This window comes from Scaptodrosophila lebanonensis, unplaced genomic scaffold, assembly GCF_003285725.1.
Source record: "Scaptodrosophila lebanonensis strain 11010-0011.00,11010-0021.00 unplaced genomic scaffold, SlebRS2 tig00001439-arrow-arrow-pilon, whole genome shotgun sequence".
NCBI classification, from domain to species: Eukaryota; Metazoa; Arthropoda; class Insecta; order Diptera; family Drosophilidae; genus Scaptodrosophila; species Scaptodrosophila lebanonensis.
In genome coordinates this window covers 132390-144009 of record NW_022060756.1, presented here as the reverse complement: position 1 = coordinate 144009, position 11620 = coordinate 132390, and the positions used below count along the sequence as shown (strand labels likewise).

At 33.7% G+C, this 11620-nt stretch overlaps 1 long non-coding RNA gene across 1 annotated transcript; it reads right to left on the bottom strand.

Moving 5' to 3' along the window:
• Positions 1-695: 695 nt before the first annotated feature.
• LOC115633557 lies at positions 696-3414 on the bottom strand. Its single transcript, XR_003996357.1, has 2 exons — positions 3218-3414; positions 696-1086 (listed from the first exon to the last, which is right to left on the bottom strand). It is a non-coding gene; the product is annotated as an uncharacterized LOC115633557 (long non-coding RNA).
• Between the last annotated feature and the right edge of the window lie 8206 nt (positions 3415-11620).

Below are 11620 nucleotides of genomic sequence, written 5' to 3'. Positions count from 1 at the left end.
AATTCAGTTTCTCAGCTCCACAAATCCATGTTTATGGATTCTGGCCAGTATTTTGTCTTCACGCGCTTGCAAACTCTATTTGGTTGCCTACACTGATTGACTGCAAGTTCGGCTGCTTACCTTTACAGATAGCAAATACACTATCTCTGCTGCTTGCTGGCTCCCACTATTCTGATTGCCTTGGACATCTATGCACTATTTCCATCTGGTGTTGTGCATTTATTTTTGGAGTGCTGCACCACTGTACCTGCACTTACATGGAGCTGCAGCCATCACTTTTTCCCTGCACCGATGTCGCATCTTCATGTTATTATCATCTATATTCTGTACATAAATAAATATGCCCTCACGCTTTGGTTACTACCGTAATCTTTCGGCCTGGAACATCTGGATCTGCTTATTCTCGCCTCTCTGTTGGGTGTGCCGCAGCGTGGGACTCACTCTCAGCCGCCAATACTTAGCCACCCGTTTGAGTGCTATCTGTTTTCTCCATTGGATTGCTGTTTTCTCTACACCTATGCTATCTCTGCATTATTTGTGTTTTGTCAGTTACATGCTGGAACTCCAGGATTTGGACTTACTACGACAATTTTGGTATGAATCATAGCGAATAAAACATAAATAACTTTTCATAACTTTATTATTCATATAAATCAATTTTTTATAATTAACTAGCGCATATGCATTTAATAATATTATCCAAACACCACTTAAATCACATTTTATTCAAAATACATAATCTTTACTATTCACCATTTCATCATTATTACACTTTTCATCAATAATATACTTGTTAACCAAAACAATTATTCCACTTATAATAATTCTTACATAATACACACACTAATCAATCTAAATCATTTGGAACACTTAATCTACTTAACTTATCACACATCTGTAACTCATTAAACTCACATCCTCGGATCTTCACAATCATCTGGCTTACGTATCGTCATCAGCAACTTTGCTCCGTTTTTCCGCAAAACTACTGCATTTTGCCCTCACGCTGTCTGCTGCCCATCATGGATCCTTCCTTCTGCCTCCGTCTTCAGTACGCTCCTGCTGCACGCCCATCTGCACACATATCTGCATAAAACAAAAAAAAATAATAACTTTTTGTCATTTATACACATATACTTATTAATGCAATCATGCTTTACAACAATTCATAAACGACAGATTCATACTGATAATTTAACTAATATAATTAACAATAATCTATTCGCCCACACACCTGTGGTAACCGTCCGGGAATTTTTTCCCATTAATCCCCCCGCCGCTTCATTTTTCTTCATCCATCACACACTTCTGGACATTTCATCATTCTCTGCACATTAATTTTGGGACTCTTGGAATCCTGCCAAGCGATTCATCATCATTCAATTTTACACTCATATTCATACATTACATCACATCTTTACACATATTTAAAAATTGAACAAATCTTTTTAATCTGGATAACTTATTTTCCCCGCTGCCAACCATAGCATATCGTTTGCTTACTCCGCCTATACTGATTTCGTTGACAAGGATTCATCCTCCTGCGCAATCACACCTCCTGTATTCGGACGCAAATCACACTTATGGATTGTTTACCTGTCTACCATCATAATTCTGGATTTTATATTTAATTCAAGTAATGTATCTTGCTGCCACACTCACTCAAAGGATTTGTCATTTACACATAACATCTTCTCCTCTTTAAATTATTTATCCGCAATATTACACAAAACACACATCACATTATATCATATCAAAGCTGCCCAATTTAATTCACACAATTCTTAACCAATGTCCAATAAATTTATAAAATCTCATATTAACTAATAAATTACCCAATCACTCATAAAAGTTTATATACATTAATTGTTCCAACATACACACTCCAATTTAATTCATTCTACCAAATAGATTAATACCCCTATTTATAAACAATAACAAACAAATAATTTACCCATAATTTATTCTTAATATAAATTCTATAATCCTACACATATAATACAATATACAATAACACACACACTCGCTTTCATTTATTAATTTCTTAAATTTCACACAACAAATTCACAAATAATCTACATAACTTATTTATACATAACTGAACCCAATATACATATCTTAATTCAAATTATAATCTTTAAACAAATAATTGATTTTTTCTTCCATTTATAAATTTATTAAAATAATACCATATAACAAATTAAATCCATAAATAAACTATATAATTTGCTACACGAATAAAGCATTACACAATTCATAACTCGTATTCCCGTTTTTCATAAATTACCCACAACCAATTTACAAATAATCTATATTAATTCAATAACTTATAATAACTTAAGCTAGAAATTCATACCAATCTTATACCGGATCCCTCCGCATTCATCCTCCATTTATACACCCACACAACAGTACTTCATTTACCATCTTCACGTCGCACGCAATTTACTCATCTCTACACATCTACGAATACACATCCTCCCGGCACACCCTTCTATTAAGCATTTTCACTAATTTCTTCTAAATCTTCTTTTCACCGGATTGGACCACCATTTGCCATCGCTCTTCTGTCGCCTTATGGATTTTCCTGCATCATTCTTCATTCGCCATACCGGCTCTTGGCTCTGTATAATCCCGCCCACTGCATTTGTTCCTGCGCCATATTCTTATTATATACTTTTCATAATATTGTTTTTTACCTACCAAATCTACACGATTCCAAATATTATCTTTCAAAATTGTTAAATTATCATTCATTTTTGTTAAATCTTCTTATTTACACATCATTTTTTGCCTACCAAATCTACACGATTTTAAATATTATTTCTTTCATAATTGTTAAAATTACCATTCATTTATTGTCAAATTTTCTTATTTACAAATTATTTATATACTCTTCATAATATTATTATTATTATTTTTACATACCTAATCTACACGATTTCAAATATTATTTCTTTCAAAATTATTAAATTTCATTCATTGTTAAATTTTCTTATTTACATATTATTTATATACTTTTCATAATATTGTTTTTCTTTTTTATCTACCAAATCCACACGATTCCAAACATTAGTTCTTTCAAAATTGTCAAATTTTCATTCATTTATTGTTAATTTAATCATTTACATATTACCTTGTATTACTATTATTCAATTTGTTTCTTCTAATTTTTTAAATAACATGTATTACCACCTAAGCTTACAACAATCTTTACATTATATCACTTATATGGTGCCCCTTTGAGGGAGGGGGCTCCTTATCATCATCGCTCCGGCTTTTTTCCCGCTTTCCCTCCATCTTATCAACCTGGAAGGATCTAGGCGCTTTGCTTGCGCTGTTGCCTCCTCTCGTCTCAAGCACACAAAGACCTGTAATGGATTAGTCATAAGATTTATATTTTAAGCAACTGTTGTACCCATTTACCTGGCCTGTGCGTCACAATAAAGAATGTATATATATAAAAAAAAAAAGTACTATTAGATCGTCACTTATAACTAAAGTACGTAAATATAATTGGCTTCTAAACTCACGTTCTCGCCTCAGCATTCGAAATAAATTGCTTATTTATAATCAGATTATTGCGCCATCATACAAATATGGAATTGAACTATGGGGCTGTGCCGCAGATGTTCATATTAGAAAAATTCAAACCATACAAAATTCTACTTTACGTCGCTGTACAAACGCTACTCCATTCGTGAGAAACTCCGATATTCATAATGCTTTTAACATTGCTACGGTTTGGGATCAAATTAATCTCCATGCGAGCAGATATAAGGAAAAAATTCGTACGCATGAAAATGTCCTCGTTCGGGGATTACTTTCTTTAGCACCTGGTAATGGTCCACCAAATCGCTATCGACCTAAGAATTTATCAGACAGAGTCCCTCCACCCAATGTTTTCCAATAAATTCTCTATATCAGTCATTTCCTATTATATTTATACTCTTATTATGCATTAAGCATACATATATGGTATAATTACATCTATACGTTTATTTAATTACATGAAATTTTATAATTTCATTTTTCTACACTTTCGGTGTATAAATCTGATAATACTTTCTTATTATTTTTCATAGTTACTTTCATCACAATTAATATATTATACTTTACTTATCTGTCCACCTGACCACTACTAAAACTAAACAGCCACTACATAAAGTAGGCTATTCTTAGTAGTATACATGCTGCACTGCAATACTGCGCTCAATGGGTTCTGCATACGTACTACACACACATCTTTACATTACGCATACGAAGCACTTTTCTGATATACACGCCTTAGAGCTTTTAACATATGTTTGCTTTATTATTCACACTGCGTATATGAGGCGCATTACTGACCTATCCCACTTTTCTAGCTTCAATTCACGCTCGCCTAGGTCATTCACCTATTTACACGCTTGCTGGAACTCTTATACTAAAATGCTCTCCGTTTATTCTCTCACGAGTGTCTTATTTCTGTCTCCCTTATTTAAAGTATTGTCGTTCTTTTCACACGCCTACAAGTCAGAGCTTTCATTTCCCCTTTTTTCATCGCGGGCAACTTTTTATTGTAATATTTTTATTGCAACTCTCTGCAGCTACTAAATAAATTATACAAATACAACTCTAATTAATTAATTTTTTCACCTCATGTAGTATTTCCTTTATCTACTCGATTTTTTCTACATCTAAAGTAAACTCAGAATTTTTCAAATTTACCGCCAACCTTCTTCTTCGCTCTGAAATACGGCGTGTTGACATTCTTTTCGCTCCTATGTTCTTACGCATTGTCAACGTTGTTCTGTCTCGTGTGGAGTGCCGGTGTATACCACGGCAACACTACTTCAGTAATTTAAATTCTGATAAACTCTATACACTTATACGCTGAATTATTGTGGATTAGATTCGCCGACTGCATGGTAACTGTGCACATCATGTCTCAGTCGCGAACTTGTCCAACAATTATTTTGTATTTATTACAGAACTTCGATTTTGCCAGTATGTTTTTTCCCTATCTTAAACTTCTGTCGCCTGATCTTGTCTGCTGGCCAGTTTGGTTCTGTGCGGCATGTATTTGTATAAAAATTTGTTATGTTACCTACATTTTAGTATGTTTAACATAACATTGTTAAACTTCCTATGGTCAATTGAGCAACCTGCAATCCTTGATTATTTAATTTTATTATTCATACCAAAATTATTTACCTTGCATCTAAATTTCACTAAATCACATAGTATGCTTCGAAAAATTTCTTTTCATAGCCTTGTACTATGTCTTCGATTCATGTTGCTCCTTGATCTAATGGAGGTTTTTCGTGCTTGGAGGGACCCAGACCCGTGTATGGTGTGAATTTTTTACTCTATACAGCTGGATTCTGGGCCCTTCTTCGCCCCTCTACCATCTATGGGCGGTTTTGCCGACTGGTGCTCTGATATGCTGCCTCGAGCAGCGATATAAATGAGCGCTTCTTGGCCATGGTCGCTCAAAACTCTTCTATTTCCTGGGTCTATAATTCTTCTTTATCACTATGAATAACCTATATACTCTCTTTTCTTTATCTATTCTTTATAATATTTTTCTCTTTTTGTCAAAGAGTAACCTATCAGTATGAGCGAAGTGTTTTAAGCCCCGCTCTAATAAATTAATTTCTGCTCAATTTGAGTGTGTCTTTCGAGCTTTATGTTAATGAGCTTTATTTTTAACGGCAGTTTTCCACTGGTACACCCAGAATCCAGTTTTAATAGCCTATGTTTTCTGTCTCAACCCTCAGTCGGGTTATTCATACTAGACACGAATGTGCTTTTCGCTGCGCTTAAACAAATTTTTATAATCTCAATTAAAGAAAATCTTAACAGAAAGTACTCTGTCGTATTGCTTTTATAGTGCCGTGTTTTCTTCTCCAAGTGTCCTTGCGCGCCTGGTGTCATCCTGTTGCTGTGGGGGCCGTGTCTCCTGTTTGGTCGCGGCGGCTGGAGGTGTCAGCTAGCTCAGCTGCTTGTCCATGCTACTGGTCGCTTAGGTTGGCCACGTGTCCCTCTTCAGCGGTGTCACACCTGGCGTCTGCGGGACTGCCTGGTTTTGTGCGGGTGTGCGGTTGCTACACTGACCCACACCTCTCCAGTTAATTTGGTAACGTGCCTTTCTTCTCTACTAACCAAATACTAATTATTCCGACTTCTCAGCCTTGAAATAACTTTCGCTGCGTATTACCTGTGATGATATACTGCGCTCTTCACCATGGATCTGTCTGCCGCTATGTGTCCCCACACCAATTTTGGATTTATATCGAATGATGGCTAAATGGCCATTACTCATGCTGCTTCTGGACGCAACGTGTGACCCAGATTGTACACATTACTGTCATCTCGTCTGCAGTTTGGAAATCATCTTGGTGACCTGTTCCAATCACCTATTTTGTTATATGGCAGGACTGCTGTCTTTCTGTTGGATGTTGCTGCAACGCGGGACAAATATAGATTTATTGCGGATATATTTATCCCAACGATACTTCTCAATCGCCTTGATGCATGAAATTCGGACCCAACCTCGCTACAAATAGACAAACATTTATACAGTAAATATTACAAATTACTTAAATCAATCATCCATAAACATACACAACACTCATAACTGCATTTAAACACCGCAATACATAATAACTAATTCATTTTTCATACAAGTAAATCATCGGCTATATAACCTTTTTATTTTCACCACATAACCAAAATATAAACAAAAATATATTGGCTTTTAAATTCACATATAAATTAATTCACCTAATTTCTAATCCTATCACAATAATCACCTGCCTGGAGCCCGGATCTCTCATCCCTTTAACCAATGTTCGCAAAATTATGGACACACGCGACCTCGGAAGGGACGCCCACACTCCTTACGCTTGGTGTTACTCTCTCCTCCATTAATTCCTGACGATCGCAAATCTACTAATGCATCATGGTCTGGACTATTCGTCGACATTTCTGTTTCTCGTTAGTTAAAACCTACAAAGTAAATATTAATTTGCTTATAAATTACTTACACTAATCCACATATTATAATAAATATCATATCACTTTATACAACTTTACAATTAAACTCATACAGTCAAAACGCATATTTACAAAATTGCATCACGTAATAGAAACACACATTTACACAATTCATCACATTTACACAATTCATCACTTTATAAAATACAAATCACAATAACTAACTTAAACCAACACATTGTAATTGATAAACTAGTCACACATTTAATAACTTATTTACATCTCCCGCTAAAACCTACAAAGCAAATATAAATTTGCTTATAAATTATTTACATTAATACACATACCATTATAAATACTATATTATTTCACACAATTTTACAATTTATAATTTATACACCTAATTAAAACGTATATTTATATAACTTCATCATTCAACGGAAACACATATTCACACAAGTCCACATTTTATCAATTTGAAACCGCAAATAACTAACTTAAAACAAAACACACTGTAATTTACAAACCAGTCACCAATTTAATCACCTATTTACATTCCCCGCTAAAATTTACAAAACAATCATAATTTTCGCCTATAAAATCTACATACTATAACAAACGCTATATTATCTCCACACAACTTCACAATTAATTACATACATCTAATCAAAACACACACTAAATAAAAATCCACCACCGTATAATGAAATCACACATCTACACAATTCTTCATTCTATAAATTAAAAGCCACAATAACTAACTCAAAATAATCACATTTCACTTAATAAACTTGTCAAGCCAATATAATAACAATAATCTCTAGTTTCATAATTCATTATATCAATAGCCCATAACATCATAAAACATGCCTTATAAATATTAAAAAAATACAATAAAAATTTCATAATAACGCACACCATTAATCAATCACTAATTCACAAATTTTTCAAACCACATAAAGTAAACAACAATATAAATAATTCATTTATACGCACATCATTTTGTTAATCCTGTCGCACTGGGTCCTGGACTCCTACCCTACACACACATCATTCTGTCTACACACACTTCTCTGCACACATTGCTACACTCATGCCGATTCACACCTTATAATATACTCATCATCAAACAGCACACTCTACCACAAATCACACATCTCTATTGTTTCTTTGGATTTATCCTCCATATAACTAAACACTAATTAGTTCTTCATTTTACTTCCCCAAACTTCTATAATGGACAAACCGGCGGCTTCTCACAAGGTCGTTTCTACCGGCACAACATCCCCGGACTTGGACATCATTCAGCCTCGGAACTTCTGCAGCACCAACTTAGAATCTACTTTAATTTATAAACACTGTTTCATTGTCATATTCTATAAGCCCACATTTATTGTTACTAGCAACATATACATACATATTATTTTGTTAAACTTACACCTCACATTTAAAAAGCCTGAGCTACACGCATTTCAAAATATTGTCTTATATAATACTCAAAATGAAACAATTTAAATTTTCTTTTCATTTCAATGTAATAGCTTTTATTTTTTACTTTATAAACTACATTTACTATTCTTAAGTCCAAAATTTTGTCTTATATATTTTGTTAAAATTCTTTAAAAATATCACATTTACTTATCACACTAAATTTAAATATTGCACATCATATCACACAAATTTAATTATTTTTTATATACTTTTATACCACTATTTGTGCAACATTCACAATTTATCTTGCATTTGCTTATCACATTATATTGCACACCATATCACATAAATTTAATTATATATATACTATATTATACTACTATTGCACAACATTCATAAATCTAACATTTACTGCTTATCACATAGTAATCTTATATTGCACATTGTATCATTTAAATTTAACTACATTTATACTATATTACTATTCAACTATGTACAACCCTCACAAATTTAACTTACCATTTGGTGCCCCCAAGAGGGAAGGGGTACCTAATCATCACTGCTTCGGATTCTCCCCGCATTCCCTCCACTCTTTTAAAAGGGAAGGATTAAGACAAATTTAAATGTCGCTGCCTCCTATCACTGCACACTCTTGGCTGAAATTGGGATTAGTATTTAATTTTAGATTAAGTTTGTTGTACCCATTTCTCGGCCTTGTGCGCCATAATAAACGATTGAAAAAAACTATATAAAACAACTTATAAATACCCAAACTAATTATTCTTTCTCCTCATCCCACAGAGCTCACTCATGGGAATAAACATGGTATTCATGGACTCCATCTGACCTAATGCTGCTACCTATTACTAGCTGAATGCTCTAATACAACGTCATAACTCCGAATCGGAATACTACTCCAGAAGGATGCCTCCAAAATTCCACTCACTCTTTTATGCTAAATAATTATAACTACTTTTAATTCACTAATAAACTAATTAAGACACGGTCATGTGTAATGAGTACACACAATTTATTAATTCATAAAACAATAATTTAATTAAATCTGTTTTTGTGCTGTGCCTTCGGGAATTTAAATTCCTTAATTTAATCCAAACAAAAATACACCTTATAATTGTACAATTATACTATTACTTCCAATGGCATCTAAATATGAAGCTAAATGATTGAATTAAAATTAAAACGCACCAATATTAAATAAGCACAAAAGATTACTCTGTATCCAAATACCTCTTTCAGTACTCACAACCTAACTAGCCTTATAAAGTAACAATTCAATTAAATCTGCTTTTGTGCAACTTCTCCAGGAGTCACTCTGACTCCCTTTATTAATTAAAATAATAATCGCACTTCAAATCTCAATTATTATTATTTTGAGGTTACATTGTACCTAAAATATAGAATGAAGTTATTGTTTTCAACAATTAGTAGCAACAAGGGTACAAAAGCTTAATTTTCTCTGCATTCAAATAATTTCTATTAGTAGCCCTCTCAAGACGCGATGGAGTGATCCTGAATGCATATATTCGTGTCGGGGTAACATGCCTATGACGAAAATTAGCCCTTGGCTATACTAAAACTGAGGCTTCCATGCAATGAGCACACGCTCTGAACATGGATGCCCTGGCGCGTATCTGTCGTGTAAATATACTTAACATTCTCAATCAATTCAGTCGCCTCTTGGGTGGACTACACTACAACAGCAAGATCCTGAATTTAATAGGAATAAATATCTTACAATCATCAAAATCTTCAATTTAATAAATCAATAGAGACTCTCATTCGGTCCACCTGCCCCAAAGTGTACTCATTAACACTGCAATAAAAAATCCGATTGCACTGTGTCTTTCAGGTGCAAATTATAAAATACTAACTATATAAAACAACTTATAAATACCCAAACTAACTATTCTTTCCCCCCATCCCACAGAGCTCACTCATGGGAATAAACATGGTATTCATGGACTCCAACTGACCTAATGCTGCTACTTATTACTAGCTGAATGCTCTAATACAACGTCATAAGTCTGAATCGGAAAACTACTCCAGAAGGATGCCTCCAAAATTCCACTCACTCTTTTATGCTAAATAATTATAACTACTTTTATTTCACTAATAAACTAATTAAGACACGGTCATGTGTAATGAGTACACACAATTTATTAATTCATAAAACAATAATTTAATTAAATCTATTTTTGTAATATGCCTTCAGGAATTTAAATTCCATAATTTAATCCAAACAAAAATACACCTTATAATTATACAATTACACTATTACTTTCTATGGCATCTAAATATGAAACTAAATGATTAAATTAAAGTTAAAACACACCAATATTAAATAAGCACAAAAGATTACTCTGTATCCAAATACCTCTTTCAGTACTCACAACCTAACTAGCCTTATAAAGTAACAATTCAATTAAATCTGCTTTTGTGCAACTTCTCCAGGAGTCACTCTGACTCCCTTTATTAATCTAAAATAACAATTGCACTTCAAATCTCAATTATTTTGATTTTGAGGTTACACTGTACCTAAATTATAGAATGTAGTTATCCTTTTTAACAATTAATAGCAACAAAAGTACAAAAGCTTAATTTTCTCTGCAGTCAAATATTTTCTATTAGTAGCCCTCTCAAGACGCGGCGGAGTGATTCTGAATGCATATATTCGTGTCGGGGTAACATGCCTATGACGAAAATTAGCCCTTGGCTATACTAAAACTGAGGCTTCCATGCAATGAGCACACGCTCTGAACATGGATGCCCTGGTGCGAATCTCTCGTGTAAATACACTTAACATTCTCAATTAATCCTGTCGCCTCTTGGGTGGACTGCACTGTAGAAGCAAGATTCCGAATCTGAAAAGAATAAACATCTTACAACTATTAAAATTTCAAAGTAATAAAATAATAGAGACCCTCATTTTATCCACCTGCCCCAAGGTGTACTCATTAACACTGAAATAACAAATCCAATTGCGCTGAGTCTTTCAGGTGCAAATAATACAAAATACTAACTATATTAATTACTTATAAATACCCGAACTAAATATTCTTTCTCCCACAGAGTTAAATAATCTAAATAAACTTGGCAAATACTGCTCTATCGGACCTAATGCCGCTATTTGTTCCTGGATTTGTGCTCCTAGGAAGTGTCATGACCCCTGATCGGAGGACTGCTACAG